This window comes from Heteronotia binoei, chromosome 7 (assembly GCF_032191835.1).
Source record: "Heteronotia binoei isolate CCM8104 ecotype False Entrance Well chromosome 7, APGP_CSIRO_Hbin_v1, whole genome shotgun sequence".
Classification (NCBI taxonomy): domain Eukaryota; kingdom Metazoa; phylum Chordata; class Lepidosauria; order Squamata; family Gekkonidae; genus Heteronotia; species Heteronotia binoei.
Window position 1 is genome coordinate 70,904,684 of NC_083229.1, and position 17,861 is coordinate 70,922,544.

Below are 17,861 nucleotides of genomic sequence, written 5' to 3' on the forward strand. Positions count from 1 at the left end.
CCAGCCAACATACTGACTGTAGCATTCTACACCAAATGAAGATTCAAAACACTTATCAAGGCAAGCATACATACAATGCATTGCAGTAATTCAATCTATATATAATCTAATCTAGATGCAACAAGACATAGACCACAGTTGCTAGATTTGTTTTGCCCAGGAAAGGTCACAGCTGGCTAACCAGTCAAATCTGGTAAAACTGGTAAAAGCTACTCCTGGCCACAACTGCCAATTGCTTATCCAGTGCTAGGTCTGGGTCCAAGAAAACACCTAGACTAGGGACCTGTTTCTTCAAGAAGAGTACAGCCCCATCCCAAGTGGGTGATACCTTAAATCCTGGGTCTTGCCTTCTGCTAAACAGTAGCAATTCTATCTTCAGGATTAAGCTTCAGGTTATTAGATCACATGTCTCCAGGCAGCAGGGACCCAAAGATGCTTGCGATACCATTCTACTCTTATCCATTTTCTCATGACAAACCTGTGAGGTAGGTAAGGCTGAGAGAGTGTGATTGGTCCAAAGTCCCCCTGCAGTCTTTCATGGCAGAGTGCAGATTCTCGTCTCTCAGGATCTTAGGGCCTAAACAGATGTTTGTTTTTTTAAAATAGTTGGGTCCAGGTTTTAAGGACCCAGGTTCCCTGCAGCCACACAGCAGCTGCAGTAGTTATTTAAAAATACACAGAACTTATTTGGGCTCCAAATGCCACCCCAGGAGGAAGAAGGGCTCCTGTCTCCCTGCCCCCCCTGCCATATTCCCACACCAAAACAGGGCTCAGGATCAGTTCCATGTGAAACCACAAAAATAGGGACATAACTCCTCGCTCCCAATGCTGTTTCAGCACTGAAAGGTGGCTTTGGTGGGAAGCAAGAACACTTCCTCCTCCTGCAGCAGTGTTCTGAACCCAAACAGGCTCTGTGTGACTGCAGCCATCCCAAGTTGGATCCAGGAACCAAAGCTTTTGGGAGGGGATGAACATTTAGTTTGGCCATCAGTCCAATGTTTTGTTCACTATACCACACCTGCTTAAGGGAAGGGACAGTGGCTCAGTGGTAGATTATCTGCTTGCTAAGCAGAAGGTCCCAGGTTCAATCCCTGGCATCTCCAAAAAAGGGTCCAGGCAAATAGGTGTGAAAAACCACAGCTTGAGACCCTGGAGAGCCGCTGCTAGTCTGAGTAGACAATACTTTTATGGACCCAGGGTTTGATTTAGTATAAGGCAGCTTCATATGTCTCTTTCAGCATGGAAAGTATGTGCTTTACCACGACTTTATATCACAACAGTGATGCCAGCATGAGTTGAAGCTGCCCCTGCACACCATACTCAAATGCTGGTTACCCTGTGAAGTTGCCACTGGCAGATTTTACCAGCTTGAACACACAAAGCTGCCTTATATTGATTGGTACTGTTTGTCTAGCCAGGGCTGGAACCCACACATCGTTGGACACTGGGTTATTGCTGCACTATAGCGATCATTTGCAATTGGCTTGGTTTGTACACACAAGATAAGCCTGTTCCAAATGATGGCTAGTGTGCAACAGCAGCAAAATATCCAGCAATACGTGTGTAGATTCAGCCACTGTCAGTATTACCTGCTCAGATGGGCAGTGGTCTCTCCAGGATTTCACATCAGGGTCCACAGAATGATGGATGGTCCAAGCTAGCCCATTCTCATCAGATCTCAGAACCTCTCCCCTCATAGTCAAGAGATCTGCTTGCAGAGCTATTTAGGGGATTCCCCACTACCACCTGTGCTATACTGGTGGCTTTACACAACTCTAGAAGTAGGCTCCCCTTCTTCCTACTCTCCGTTTTTCCGTATAAGAACTATGGAGGCTAGAATGAATATGCATATGCCAAGGTTCTCTAGAATAATATATAACCAGTTGCTTCTGGCCCATTTTACAAGACAAGTAGATATTAGCCACCACAGTGTGTATGTATCTATGCCATTGCAGTTTAGGAATCCATGCAATCAAGATGCTATAAACTTAAAATCATCTTCATCTCAACACATGGTAACATTCTGACTGTTCTTATTGAACCTAGTATTTACAAAATGTGTGTATGCCTGTGCTGAGCAAACAATGTTCAAAGTTTTTCAAATCTAGAATACATTTGCTTATATCATTCATATTTGGGCCAGATCTGTACTTAGTAGTAAGCACAGAGTTTCTTTATACTTTGCTGAGCCATAAACCATGATTTTAAGCCTTAAAACAGATTCAGGGAGTAAATTTGAATGCTGTCAAAACAATGGCTCCATTGTGTCTGCAGTATCACAGTACTGCCATATTAAGTGTCTGTTCTCAGATAGCCAACACAAACTTCTCAGGACTACTGCTCTTCTATAGGTCTTTATGGAATAGGGTCTGTAGTCTGATTCTATTATACTAGTATTACAGTTTTTCTGTTCAGTATTTTATGTTACATTCATTATATCAATTCAGAGCTATCCCCAAAAAGGATAAAAATGGCACAACTCCAGAAACTATTCTCCAGAATTTTCACAAGCATCATCCATATGGAGAGGTCATCTTCTGGCAAGGGAAAAGCAGGTAACACAAGCATTTGTGGATGAAGCATGGCTTTGCATAAAACTGCTGCAAAAGTCTGGAAATATGTTATTAATCTAACTCAAGAGAGCAAAAAAATAAATGGACTGTAATTTATGAACAAAAACATATTTATCCTCTAGATTTAGACCCCCTAGATTGTGCGGGCTTTAGAAAGAGGAAGCCTTTTTAAGTGAAACTAAAGAAAACGAGCATGACATCTGCAAATCAATCAATAGCATGACGTTTCAGTTCCACACACAGAGTAGGAGCCAAATAATTCAATTGATTTCTACTTCAGAAGTATGTATTCTACTTAGAATAACATATTAGATGGAAAGTAGCAATGATAGTTTCAGAGCTTCAGCAAGGGAGGGATTTGTTCTGATAAGAAATCAAAGTGAGAGCTTTATATATTTTTACCAAATATATATAACTTATAAACTCATTCTAGGATCTTTTCCAAATATATTGTCATACAAACAGCAAGAGTGTATGTTAACAAACAAAAATAATTACTATTACAAGTAATCTTTTTATAAGTGATCTTTTTATACTGCTTTTATGCTTGCTTCCTTTTCAATCTTGCTTCCTTTTTCAATCTTGTATAGAATATAGACAAAATATTTGGCAAGGCTGTATATTTTATAGAGAGCTGTATTTTGGTGGGCATATATGTGTTAGAACAGTCTAAAAATTCTTTGTGCTTCATTAGGGTTTGTAGACTCTTTCGGGCTCAAGTGCCGTGTTCTACTGGAGAATGTTTTTCTTCCAGACATTTCGTTCTCGGCTCTTTGTGCTTCAGTCTTATGATTACAAGTAATAGTGGTTTTAATGGAGCTTTGACTTATTGAGAGAAAGCTATTTAAAAACTGATAAGAATGAGATATGTTTTTGCAATTTTTACGGTAAAACAAAACTGCCTACCAAATCATAGCTTGTGGAAGAATGATTTCTATGTGTGGTTTCTGTTGAGTTTTGGGCTCTGTTGCCTGGATGTAATCTGATTGATTGTAATTTGATTACCTGCTGCCCTTTGCCCTCTGCTCAGTGAGGCTTCTATTGTGTAAGGCTCCTCCTCGCCAGACATACAAGCCTTTGGCGTGAACCAAAGGGTGAGAGCTCAAGGGCTCTTGCCTTGTGGCTTTTAGCCTGGGGCCCCTGTAGGAAGGTTAGTAGCTCTTCACAAGTAGTTTTGGGAGACAGTTTGGCGGTGGAGTTATCAGGGAGGTACAAGATAAACAGAACTAATTTTTGAATAGATTGCACCAGCATGGCTGGTGAAGGAGCTGAAGCAGTGATGTGAAAAGTCTGTGGCATTGTTTATATTCTTACTTCAGAGTAACAGCAATAGTAAGTGTAAGTTAGTAGCCCTACTGGAGAAGATACAGGGACTTGAAGCATGCTTTTTCATGCTCCATGGACAGAATGCATGAAGTCCTCTTGAGAGAACAGCAGGAGAAGGAGGAGGAAAAGGTAGCTTGGCAAATAGAGGAAGACCTAACAGGAGGACAGAGCATGGAAAAAGGCAATACGCAGAAGCACAACAATGAGACATTCTAAGCCTCTGTTGCTAAGCAATCAGTTCCAGGATCTCCCCATTTTGATTCTGCACCACTGGAACAAGGGTATTTTCCCAGCCTCCACAAAGTTTGAAGGAAATTTCTTAGGCCTTTGTGGATGAGAGGATTTGAGCTTCTGCTCCCTAAAATAGGAGAAGGTGTGTGCTGGTAATTTGGATTTCCCTACTGAGACAGGTAGAAGCTGAAGTGGGACAGTGGCTCAGTGGTAGAGCATCTGCTTGGAAAGCAGAAGGTCTCAGGTTCAATCCCCGGCATCTCCAAAAAAAAGGGTCCAGGCAAATAGGTGTGAAAAACCTCAGCTTGAGACCCTGGAGAGCCGCTGCCAGTCTGAGAAGACAATACTGACTTTGATGGACCAAGTGTCTGATTCAGTATAAGGCAGCTTCATATGTTCATATGTTCAAGTGTGCCAACCAGATTCGTCATCTTGAGAGGTATGCTGTCTACTGGGTGCATGCATAGAGAATACGACTGAAAGGGTGGGAAGACTCATCTAGCCCATGGATTATTATCCTTTGTTGCTAATCCATGTAGGGACAAATGATACTGCCTGGCACAGCCCAAAATGTATTAAAAGAGACTATGTGGTCTCTTTTAAGGTAAGAAGGTGAAGAAGCTGGGAGCACAGGTTGTGTTTCCATCAGTTCTTCCTGTCAAGGGCCATGGTTTAGGAAGGGAAAGAATAATACTGAAAATAAATGACTGATTATGTAGATGGTGTCATCAGGAAAAGTTTGGATTTTTGGACCATGGGTTACACTTTTGATATGAGGCTCTTCTATCATGAGACGGTTTGCACCTCATAAACATAGGAAAAGATGTGTTGGGTAAGAACCTTGCAAACCTAAAAAGGAGGGATTTGAACTAAATCATATGGGGAAACAAGACAAAAATTCAAAGCCTAGTTCAATGTTGAAAACTGGAGATAAGAATCCTAAAGATTTATGGGGAGTGGCACATAGGCTAGGTAACATTAACGTGCAGGTAAGTACAGAAATAAAAACCTCGAAGAGCATAAACCATGGATTCCAATGTCTCTACACTAATGCACAGAGTATGGAAAACAAACAAGAGGAACTAGAAGTCCTAATACAGGAAGGAGACTATGACCCAATAGGCATTATTGAAACTTGGTGGGATGACACTGACAATTGGAATATTAGGTTTGAGGGATAGAACTTACTTAAAGGTAAGGTAAGATAAGGTAAGGTAAGGTAAATTTATTTTTGTATCCCGCCCTCCCCCGCCAAAGGCAGGCTCAGGGCGGCTCTAAAGGAGACAGACAAATAAGGAATGGTAGAGGAGTTGCATTATATGTGAAAGAAAATAGCTACCGTATATACTTGAGGAAATACATGAATCTGAGCATGGAAGTTCAGTTGAGTCTCTGGGTAAAAATAAAAGAGAAATAACAGTGATATAGACCATCAAGCCAGGCAGAAAACTTGAATGAGATTACAAAGTTCTCAAAGAGACAGGACATGGTGGTCATGGGAGATTTCAATTACCCGAATAACTATTGGAAGTCCAACTCTGCTAAAAATGAAAGATGAAACAAATTCCTGACTTGTCTTGCTGACAACTTCATTTCCCAATAGATGGAGAGGGAAATGAGGGGCTCTGCTATCTTGGGCTTGATTCTCACCAACAGGGAAAACTGGTTGACAAGGAGAAAGTTGTGGGTGCTCTCAGTAGCAGTTACCATGTAATTTTGGAATTTACAATCTTGGGGAAGGCTAAAGCTATACATAGTCAGACATATAGGTTGGACTGAAGGAACACAAATGGTGTTTAAGAGGGGTGGGAGTTTCTTAAAAGCTAAATATTGAAGGCACAATCGCCCTCTTTTTTTGTACCTCACAAACATAGGAAAAAATGTGTTGGATAAGAGCCTTGCAAACCTAAAAAGGAGGAATTTAAACTAAATCATGGGGAAGCAAGACAAAAATTCAAAGCCTAGTTCAATGCTGAAAACTGGAGATAAGAATCCTAAAGGCAGGGGTGGGAGTTTCTTAAAAGCTAAACATTGAAAGCACAATTCCTATGAGAAGGAGCCTAAAGAAGCCAAAGTGGATCCATAAATATATTTATAAGAACTTGATTATAAAAAAGACTCATTAGGAAATGGAAGGAGGGCCTTATAACCAAGGATAAATATAAACAAATAACCACTGCTTGTAGAGAGAATGTTAGGAAAGCTCAAGCTCAGTATGAGCTTAGGCTAGCAAGAGATGTTAAAAACAAAAAAAAAGGGTTCTTTTCTTATGTTCAAAGTAAGAAAAAGAGTAAGGACATGGTAGGCCCCTTGCGAGAACAGAAAACTGAAATCATAACAGGTGGTGAAGAGAGGACTAAACTGCTTAATTCCTACTTTTCTTCAGTCATCTCTTGTGAGAAAAAAAGGTGCTCAACCTGGCAAAAATAGAACACATGCGGAAAGGGAATTGTAGCCTAGGATTGGCATAGGGGTAGTAAATGAACACTTACAGCCCAATCCAGACATACGTGGTGGGTAGCCACTCGGGCGTGGCCAGATCCATGGCACCGCTAGCCGGCCCCCAAAAGGGTTCAGGGTGCTAGAGCATAGCATGTCCAAGCAGTGGCAGCCACCAGTAGACACATAAGATACGCTGGAGCGTGGCCTCCCTGAGCAGCGCGAGGGCAGGGACAGGAGGGGGGCGCTTCCATGGGGATGGCAGGGATTGGCAGGTGGTGGGTGGGGAGCCGGCCCACGTGACGCCTGCCGCCAGAGAGAGTGCTCCCCGGCAGTAGGCTGCCCGCATGCCCCACCCACCCCCATGCACATACCGAGCCCCATGGTGTGCCTGTGTAATTCTTGGAGAAGCATCCGGTCAGCACTTACTGCTAGTTCCATGTAGCAGGTTACCCATCAAAGGGGGGAAGCCCCCATCAGTGTTCTCCCCCATCCTGCATGGGAGGATGGCCTCCCAGATGCCATGGGGGCCACCTACCAGGACACAGTAGGCCAACCACTGCAGGCACCCGTGCCCCAAAGGTGCCAGCGGCAGTCCCTGTGGTTATTTCCGATCATGCCCGCTCGCAAAGAACCAGACACCCATGAGGGGCGTGCGACACTGTCAAGGTGGCTGTGTGCCGTCTCCCAATCCTGCTCAAATAAGGACTCAACGCTATGTGCAGAAATCAAATTTATTGAAGTACAGGGCTGCAGAGGGGCTGCCGCACAGACCCCTCTCAGGAAGCCACCGGCCTCTGCGGTGGGCAGTGGCAGCCGCCCAAAGGGCACAGCCGTGGGGTGGCTGGTCCACTGTCAAGGACAAGCGCGGCATCCCAGACATCACCCCCGACAGTGGCCACATGCTGCATCTCCCCATCCACCTTGCCGGGGGGGGCGCCTCGGGAAAAGCAGGAGCAGGCCCTTCGGCACCGACCAGAGACTGGTCGATATTGCCGAGCAGGCGCTCCACCCTAGCGCCCCACTCCTGCAACTGCCTCACCATGGCTGGAAGACTGGACAGATGGCCAGTGGCCGCGGACACGGTCCCCTCCATCCCCGCCATCCAGCATTGTCCTACGGCCATGGCCTCCTGCCATTCCCAGTGCCCCTCCAGCCTGTTCCGCTCTATGGCTGCCCACATGGAGGACAGGGTGGTGGGGATCCTTTGAGCTGGCCATGGCCCCTGTGCCCTGGGTCCCGGGTCCCCGCCATCTGTGCAGCCTTCATCATCGCTGCCACCTTCCGGATCCTCCAGCAGCTCCCCCTGGTTGGGGGCCAGGTCTGCGGGGGCCCATCAGACGCCCTGCACTCGAGTCTGCCATGGCCAGGTCCCCCCAGATTCCCTGGCCCTGGGGCATGGGGCAGTGATGTGGGCAGATCCAGGGTTCGCAGCATGAGGGAGGCGGCTAGGGCCAACCATCTGCGTGGGAATGCCCACTGTAGGTTCTCCACCACGTCGGCCGGCAGGGTCAAGGAGCAGCTTCCTATGGGATGGAACAGTGGTCAGATGCTGACATGGACGGCCACTCGCGGACGCCCCATGCCCCTCGCTCATTGCCGCACCTTGAGGGGACTTGGGCCACTCATCATTTGTGGACAGACGGAGGCCACCCACCACGGCATCCATGACCTCCTCACTGGATTTGTCCTCCCCCGGACTCGGCACCTCCTGATGGCTGTCTGGATGCTCTGGGGGTTGTGGGGGGCACTGGACCTGCCGACCTCCTGTTGTGCAGGTGCTGGGCGACCAGCTCCAGTCCTCGTCTGCCTCACTAGAGCAGCCGCCCACCTCTGAGTCCGCAGTGGAGCTCATGCCAGTCCATGAGGAGTCCTGGGAGTCACCTGGGAGGGAAGGGTGTTGCCATCAGATTGTGGCAGTCCCACGGTAGCAAGGAGGGGCGAGGGAGGGTGCCAACCTACCGCAGATCACCTCAATGCCGTGGCCAGCTACAGTCACTGGGTGGATGAGGGGTCCCATGATTGCTTCAGAGCCGGTCGGCGCCCGGGGCACCACCTCTTCATAGGTCGAGCCCTCAGCGCTTAGATGCCAGAACCGCTTCTTAGCAGGGCTGAATGAGTCATTCCAGCGCTTCAGGGTGCACTGCTCTGTGCGGGGGACCTGGCTCACAGCGGACACTCAATCCGCCGCCATATGCCAGAAACCTCGGCGGCGGGGGTTCGCCCCCCCGGCTCATGTGCCAGCGAGCACAACCGCGGCGTTCTCAGGCACCAAGCCAAAGAGGAGCGCCTTCTCTGCCTCAGTCCAGTTCGGCTGGCAGTGACTCTCAGTCAGTGCCGCTCTGTCTGCCACCATTCCTCCTATGGGCAGTGGAATGCGGGGGCTGCTGACCGCAGCTGGCTGATAGTGGGCTCTCTCACGCCACCCCACCCAGCTTTCCCACAGTACACCAGCAGGGCATAAGGTGGTTTTGGCGGCCCCACACCTTTGCTCAGCCAGGGCCCCTCAGAGCACCAGCGGTGTCTGGAAGCAGTGGTGCAGCATGTCAGGGTGGCAGCCAGGCCGCCGCAGACTGCACCACATCACGCAAACCATGGGAACCTGTGACAGTTGGTGCCCCCTCATCCCGCCGCCAGAGCCCCCCGGGTGTGGATGTTGCACATCCTCCCCGCTCTCTATGTGTGGGTTGCATGGGGGCGGCGGAGATGTCATCGGTTGTGCAGATACCGGGAGCGCCTGAGCACTTTGCATCTCAAGAACACCACCTGTCTGAACCGCTTCTGCTTGGACCGCACCGCCATCCAGGACCTGTGCGAGCAGCTCAAGGCGAGCCTTTGCAGCCAAGTGGCCGCCCCCGACACATCCCCGTCTTGCAGCGTATCCTCATCTCCCTACAATTCCTGTCGACCGGCTCCTTCCAGGGCATGGTGGCTGAGGTCCTGGAGGTCTCCCAGTCATCAGCCAGCCACTGCCTCCATTCCTTCCTGGGCGCCATACTTCAGCACCTCCAGCAGCATGTGTGGTTCCCAACAGACAAGGAGGAGCTGCAGACGGCCAGAGCAGTTGGTCGCGCAGTTCCCCAATGTCATGGGGGCCATGGACTGCACGCATGTCACCCTGGTGGCCCCGGAGGATCCCATGGTGTACCAAAACAGGCACCACTTCTACAGCCTCAACGTGCAGGCATCCTGCGACCATTGGGGAGTCTTCCCAGATCTGGTGGCGAAGTTCCCAGGGAGCGTGCACGATGCCCAGATCTTCACATTCTCGGACCTCAACTGCCTCCTGGCAGCCTGGCCAGATGGCCAGGAATGGTTGCTAGGTAAGGCCACCAGGCGGCGGTGTGTGGCGGTCCTCCCATCCCTTGTCCTCACCTTCTTGTCCTCCACAGGTGACCGAGGGTACCCGCTGCTGCCCTACCTGCTGATGCTGTACCAGGAGGACACGCCTGAGGACCAGGCAGTGTACAACCAGGTGCACAGGGCCACTTGCATGGTCATCAAGCATGCCTTTGGGTAGCTGAAGATGAAGTTCCGTTGCCTGCACCACACGGGCGGCTGACACAGCATGCAGCCCCTGCCTGTGGCTTAGCTGGTGGCCATCTGTGTCAGGCTGCACAACATAGCCACCCGGCAATGTCTGCCGGCCCCCCAGAACCTTCCCCTCCCAAACCCCGGGTCGCAGATGCGAGAGAATGTGGAGGCGGCGGCGGCATGGGACGCCGCCTAGTAGGACTTTGGGGGGCACTTGAATCGGGAGCATGTGTGAGCTCAAATCTGGGCCACTAGGCGCGCGGCCAGGGCACCCAGGGAGGAGAGCGTGCCGTGAGTGCGGCCACTCACACGCCCGGGGCCACCAGGGGGACTCCGTGCACTCCCATGTATGCTGCTGCTTCTTGGGCACTTCAATCTATTATTAAACAAGAATTGCCCGGACCACTCTCGGAATCCCTTCAAAAATTCATGCACTTGTTGGAAAAGGCATTGGGAAGATGATAAAATGACAGGCAGAACTGAAGTCCTGTGGGGTGACACAAAAAAGAAAGACAAGGTAGAAAAACATGGGGGGGGGGGGGACCAGGGAACCCCAGTGCAATGCCAGAAGCACCTTGGTCATGGGATTGTCAGGCAGGGCACCATGGCAGGCATTCTGTGAGGTGTGAGTGGCCACAGACTCGACTCCCAGTTGAGGCTGGTCCATGGCGGCCAGCAGCCAACAGGGACAATAGCCACCACTCATACCTGCCCATGTGCTCCGTGGGCTAAGCAGGCAAGTCCGCAGGTGTCCCACATTTGCATATCCAGAAGCCCCCAGGGCAGCCCGCACCGTCCCCTGCTTGTGGCCCCTGCGTGACCCCACCGAGGCCGCTCCGAAAGGGGGCTGGGAGGAGCCGATCATGCCAACACTCTCAACCAGGACCGCCCTCGCCCCCGGCATATATTGGCTGTAAGCCGCCTCCGCACACAGCGGAGGTGGCTTGGGTTAGTGAGCTAATCCTCCACCTCATAATGCTGAGAATGTGGGTTCAAGCCTTCCCTGCGGCAGGAAAGCTGACACGGTCAGCTTCCCTATTTATGGAACCTGCCATCCAGCCGCCATTATTTTTGGTCGGCCAAATCCCTTACCTTGGTTGGCCCCCCTGCTCTGTGGGCACCCACCCCGACCAAGGCATCCCTGACAGCTGCATCACAGACCCAGACGGCATGGACAAATGGTGCGATCCTGGACAAGTGTTTGCCTTGCTGCCTATCAGCCCCTGCCCGTCACTGATATCACCCACTACAGTTCCCACACATCTGCACTAAGTGGTTGCCCCAAGAGTCCCCCCAGCCGCAGAGCCATGCCCCTGGGACAGCCACGAGCAGCGTGCTCGGGGGATACAGGGGGCCAGGGCGAGGTGGGAAAAATTAAAGACACATGAGACGAAATGGGCACGCTGGGCTAAGTTTATTTATCCGCCAGCGGGGAGACCAAGCTCATGTCTGGAGGTTCCTGGCTCCCACCGTCCGAGATTCTGTTGGCAAAGAACGCTCCCATGGCTGCGGGGCTTCTGGGGCCAGGTGGCTTTGCTCCGGCAGCCGCAGAGGCTGATGTGCAGCACACACACCTGAAAGACAAAGAGACGGGCAGGGCCTCGCTGGCTGCAGGCATAGGACTCCAACCCTGGCCAAGGCTGCAGCCAGCAGGGCGAGCGTCCTGGCTGCCTCCAGTGGAGCCATCCCACACAATTCCAGCTGTCCTGCATCACAGGCCAGCTGCATCGCATACGAGACCGCAATCACAACAGCCACAGCGGGGTCCGGCACGACCGCCAGGACCTGCCCTAGATGGTGAGTTGGAGGCTGGGCTGGGGAAAGCCACAACACCTGTAGCACCCCCCTCGCCCCAGCACAGGGATGGCCAAGACACTGAGTGTGGGGGACGGCAGCGGGATGTGCAGCCAGGGCGCACCCCACACACACACATGTGCGAGGGCCTTCACGCCGGCCGGAGCCGCAACCACGCTGGCCAGTTTTGGGGGCTGGGGGCCATGAAGACTCCGAGTTGGACTTACCCATCCATACGGGGGGGGGAGCTCCGGGAGCGAGACCTGTTAGGGCTAGGAAGCACAAGTGGTTAAGCAGACAGCCCAGAAGTAGCTCACCTCCCCCCAAGTCCAGCATCTATAACTTAAGTAACATCCTTCTATGTACCGTTCCCGGCACCAAGTGCACCCCTCCTCTCGCTAAGTCCTCACAGCATGGCCCTCTGAGGCAAAGTGCCATGCCATGCACCCTGCCCTCCCTAGGGATTTGTGCATGGCCAGAGTTGGAACCTTTGTAGGGTGGGGGGGCACTGATTGGGTGCGGGAGGGGGGCCGTGTCCAGCCCGCATCGGGAGAGGATTGGTGGGTCAATAACACGGCTCCCAAAGGGGTTTCTGTGCTACCGCACCAGCGCCGCCAGCATGTGCTTCCTGCTTCCGCTACTGCCTATGGGTTACGCCGGCATTTTCTGTGGCGCAGATTTACACCTGGCAGGTTTCAGGGGGGCATTCCCACACTGAAAATTCTGTGGAAGCCAACCAGCAATGGCCACGCCCCTGGGTCAGCCCCCTCCTATGCCGACATGCCACCCTACACCTCTGCTGTGCCCCCAATGCGGCGCGGTGGCGCTCCGCCATCAAGCCGCAGCGCCGGCACGCTGCAGCAGCTGGAGAGTGGCACACACTCCATTTCCGCCAGTGCGGGAGAGGATCCGCCGGTGTAATTCTCCAGACCGCCGGCGTAGTGGTAAGTCCGCTTCCACAGTGCTTTCACCCCCCCCCCCTCGGATTGCTCTGTTAGTTTATTTAAATGAAACTAAGTCCTGAAGGCCAGATGAACTGCTCCCAAGGGTACTAGAAGAACTTGCAGACATAATTTCTGAGCCTCTGGCCATTATTTTTGAAAATTCTTGGAGGGTGAGGTGCTGGAAAATTGGAGGCAGGAAAATGTTGTCCCCAACTTCAAGAAGGGAGAAAAGGAGGATCTGGGTAACTACTGACCTGTCAGCTTGACATCTATACCTGCAAAAGTTTTAGAACAAATAATCAATTAGTCCTTAAGCATTCAGAAAGCTGTGGTTACTAAAAGCCAGCATGGGTTTCTCAAGAACATGTTATGTTAGACTAACCTTATCTCTCTTTTTTTATAAAGTTACTGCCTTGCTGGATCAGGGGAATGTTGTAGACATAGTTTATATTTATTTCCGTAATGATAAGGTTTTACATAATATTCTTGTTGTCAAAATGTAATTTGGATCCTGTTACTGTTAGGTAGATTTGTAACTGGTTAACAGATTGTACCCAAAGAGTGCTTGTGAATGGTTCCTCATCCTCTTGGAGTGACAAGTGGAGTGCCTCAAGGATCTGTCCTGGGACCTGTTTTGTTCAACATCATGATAAATTATTTGGATGAAGGAATAAAGGGAATGCTTATTATATTTGCAGATGATACTAAATTGGGAGAGGTAGCAAACATGACAGAAGACAGAGTCAGGATACAGGATAGAAAAGTAGGCTAAAACAAAATGAATTTTAATGGGGATATTACCTCACCTAATTGGAGGCAAAAAAAAGTTTTGTTTAGTTTGCAGCCTTGTACAGATAGTACTCAGGGGAATCACTTAAAATAAGAGAATAGTAGCCATGCTTAATTGTATTCCATACTTCCTCCAAGGAGTTCAGGGAGGTGTGCACACAATTATCCCATTTTCCCCTCAGAACATTCATAAGGGAAAGACCAAGCTGTGATGTACCCAAGGCTACCAAAATGAATGAGTTTCAGGGCCAGAGGTTGATGCTGATCTGGTCTTAGTTCCACATTCTTTAGCCTATGCTCTACACTGGATTTGATGAATGCTGAAACTGAAAAGAAACAATGATGACAGTTAGAATTAGAATCTCCTTTTTAATTAAAGCATTCATTTTAATTTTTGTTTCAGAATTTCAACTATTTTGCTCATTGGTAGGGTCGCCAGACAGTGCCTGGCAACTGGCAAGAAGATTGTAAAGGGGTAGTATCCCAGGAATTATTTTTTTAAAGACTTTGAATATTTACAGGAAGTTCTCACCACAGATTTCCTAGTGATTCCTAGAGCTACCTTTGTCATTTCCAGGTAGCTCTAAGAATTGCCAGAAGCTCTGTGGTCAGAACTTCATGTAAACAGATGAGGACTTAATTTTCTGTTTAATTCCCCACAGGGCTCCCCCCCCCCAAAAAAAAAAATTAGTCCCAGTTTCTGCCCACCAGTCATGTAAGCATTGGTAAACAAGGGTCACAATTATCTAGAGACCTCTTGCCATATGCAAGCAAATCAGAACTTTAGTCATTTATATTATTTTGATGTAGGGAAAATGTTTCCAAGGAGAAATTTTCTTTATACAAACTCTTTGCATTTTACAATTTTATCACTAAGCTATACTAGCCAGATAAAATATAATGGTCATTCAGGTACATATTGAGAAATCTTAATCCTGATGTTCTATTAAACCAATTTGTAAATCTAGGGAAGTCTACCATACCATATAATTCCAAGTATGGCTCTTCTGTTTTTGTATTTGAAAGACTTTAAATTTGGTTTGATGTCAGCGCAGGAAACAGGTACATTGGCCCAACATTCATAGGTTTTGTTGCAGATCTTATATATTGTAATAATAATTAGCATTTGTATAGTGCTTTCAGAGTACAACAAGGTTCCCATACATAATCTTCTTTATTTTATTTATTTAAAACATTTCTATAACTCCTTTCTATCCAGTTCAGAGTTCCCAAACACAACAACGCTGAAACATCTTAAACACTGGAACATTTCAAACAATAAAAACACTTCAAATACATATACATTTTAAATGATTAAATAAAAGATATAAACACATAAAACAACATAAAGCAGGCTAATAAGAGTTAGTTGAATGTCAAACAAAGCCAAAAAAAGTCTTCTTGTCATTCTTACAACAGTCCTGCAAGATAGGACATATCTCCACCTTTAAAATGTGAGGAAGACAGAAAGTGGCTGGCCAGAAGCCACGTATTGAATTCAGGGTAGTTGGTCCATAGGTTTGAGGCTTCCTATTGCAGTCAGTGCTATTTATCCTTTAGCTCCTCACATTAGCACAACACTGTTCTGACTAACCTTATGTTTGATCATTTCTTAAACAAGGTAGATTAAAACTGGAAAGTCTACTGTAAACTTTAAAAATCTCAACCTTTTCATTTTGGTGATTACTGAAGATAATAGGATACCCCTACCACCATTCTCCTCACACACTCACTTTCAGCCAGAGATCCTTTTGCTTTCTATTTTATTTACCTATGAAATAAGACCTGGACTCCTCATTCCACATAAACCTACCAATGAAATAATTCATATGCATTTATGAATAATATGACTCAAAGATTCAGTAAATTTCATTAGGAAATCAGTCCATCTAGACTGAAACAAGCCTGTCCTTCTTTCCTACATAAGGTTAAGAAATCTCTGGGTTTCAATTGGCACCAGGATGTGCAAACTATTTGTTATTAAGCAAATCAGTGCATCTAGTCATAATTTTTTTTCATTTTGATATATATGAAAAGGAAGAGCTCATATTCCAAATGTTTGTCATCTCTCTAAATGACAGCTGTAAATGGAAATACACTCTGCTTGAGGTTTGAAGTATACTTTTAAGCATTTGCAAAAGTGTTGCAATCTTTGGCACAGACAAGTTTGTTTCTAATTGGGCTTCAGATAATTAAATTAGCCCCTAAATGAGTATAACAAGAAACAAATAAATACAAAAGTGGAACTCCTCCCCATGCTTCATAATTTTTTAAATACAGTAATATGTAGGCTTTTAGCTATTTGGATGAAAAGAAAGGCTTCTGTTTTTCTAAGGCACAATTTTGACCCCAAGCAGATAAAGAACATTAAACAACAAACATTCTGCAAAGAGTTACTGTGTTCTTCCCCCATCAACTCTGTTTACATTAGAAAATCTACCCAGGGATGGAGGGGAAGGGGAAGGCGGGAAAGCTGCCTTTCATCGGCTGCTCTCAGTTCCACTGGCTCCAGTTAAAGCTGGCCCCTGTTTCTCAGTAAGCTTACTCCACTCCAGATGTGCCTCGGCTCCAGAGTGGCTGCCATGTACAGTAAATCGGCATCTGAGGGCTCGTCAATCTGTGGAGTTGAGCAATTGTGGTCTCGCCAGGCCGTCCCACTGGCACAAACAGAAATTTGTGCTGCTAACTGGTGAAGGAGAGGAAGGAGGCAAAGCAGGAGGGGGTGGTGAGAGTGTGAATGGGGAGGGGGGTGTGGAGAGCTGGCAATATGTAAAAGGTGAAGGGTTGTTTCCCAACAGGAGAGGGGAGAACACTCCTGGGAAGTGATCCTTCTTGGTATGTTTACAATTTTACTTGTAAATGTTTTACACAGTAACAGCAAAGGGAATGCTGTATAACATTTGGAAATGCTAGCTGTCTATAGGTCTCAGTAGAGACACTGGTTTAGTGCAACTTGCAAACAGAGCAAAAGAAACAGAAAATAGCTTGGGGTAAGACTGCCAATTAGTCATTATATCTAGAATGTAAAATCATGAAAGGGCAAGGTCTGAAGTATGTGTGTGTTTAACACAAATCTCTTTCATCTGCATCACCAGCTTAAGCATCAAAAGCAAGGTGCTTTGTATAAGTCAGCATCATTCAAAACATTCTTCCAACATTCCAACAGATGGTCATTCTTTTTGGAGCCAAATCCAAATCTGCAAATCCCCAAATACATTCAGTTTCTGATCCTCCTGTTGTTTACACTATAATAAAACTTAATTAAAAAAAAAAAAACCTACAGCTATCATTATTAAAATTAGCTGATTTCAGAAAATAGTATTAATTTTAATGTTGTACTAATATTTTCAGCACCTGTAGAAGAGCATCCATGTGTAAAGAACATTTACAGCACGATCCAGAAAGGGTGGGGGTGCGGAAAGTCTTTTGGGAGCAGACAAGCCGCTACGTGGACGCTGGAAGGGTTCGCGCCGACGTACGACCGGCGCCACCACAACGGGAGGGAGTAACATGGACGGGGAGCCTCCTGAGCACCGTTCAGCCCCAAGGCAGCGGTGCCTGAGGACTGCGCCTGAGTGTGGGTGGAACTGAGGTGGAGCACAGCGTTCAGGCAAAGGAGGGGGTAGAGTTGGGGGCACGGCCAGGCTTAGGCGACTTCCTGAGCAGTTTGACCCATGACACGCTCCTCTGTGCTGTCGCCTGCTTCCTTCCCTTGGTCTGTCCTCTACCGCATTCCCAACCCCTGGCAGGGCACAGAGTGTATGTGTGTGGCAGCTGCCCCATTGTGGGGAGGTGGGTCAGAGACTGTCCCTTTAACAGAGCGCCCGGCTGAAACGCAGCCCGCTCTTCCAGCCGCCTCCCCTGCAGATGCTGTTGATCTCTATCTCCATTTTGCAGGTGGGACTCCAACACAGAGGCTTCCACGTGTGCCGCTACACCGCCCCCCCACTCCCTCAGCTGTTTCTGCCCGCCACTCAGAGTGGAGCCCCACCCACAGCAAGACTGCCCAGTGCGCGCCAGGGAGACTGTTGCACTCTGTTCCAGAAAAATAAAGTCTGAGCTGTGCCCTCTGTTGTCTCTCCTGCTTGGCATCTGCTGCATGTTCCCTGGGCAACCCCCCCCCCCCGTCAGTGGCCTCTCCAAGGGAATGCCTGGGAGGGTGGGCAGACTTGGTTGCCGGGAGGGAACAGTCTATGAGCCGCCACACTGACCCCCACATGGCTGGACAGGG

At 48.4% G+C, this 17,861-nt stretch overlaps 1 non-coding gene across 1 annotated transcript; it reads left to right on the forward strand.

Moving 5' to 3' along the window:
• The first annotated feature begins 1,032 nt into the window (after positions 1-1,032).
• On the forward strand, positions 1,033-1,103 carry TRNAS-GCU (transfer RNA serine (anticodon GCU)). Its single transcript has one exon. It is a non-coding gene; the product is annotated as a tRNA-Ser (tRNA).
• Positions 1,104-17,861: the final 16,758 nt, after the last annotated feature.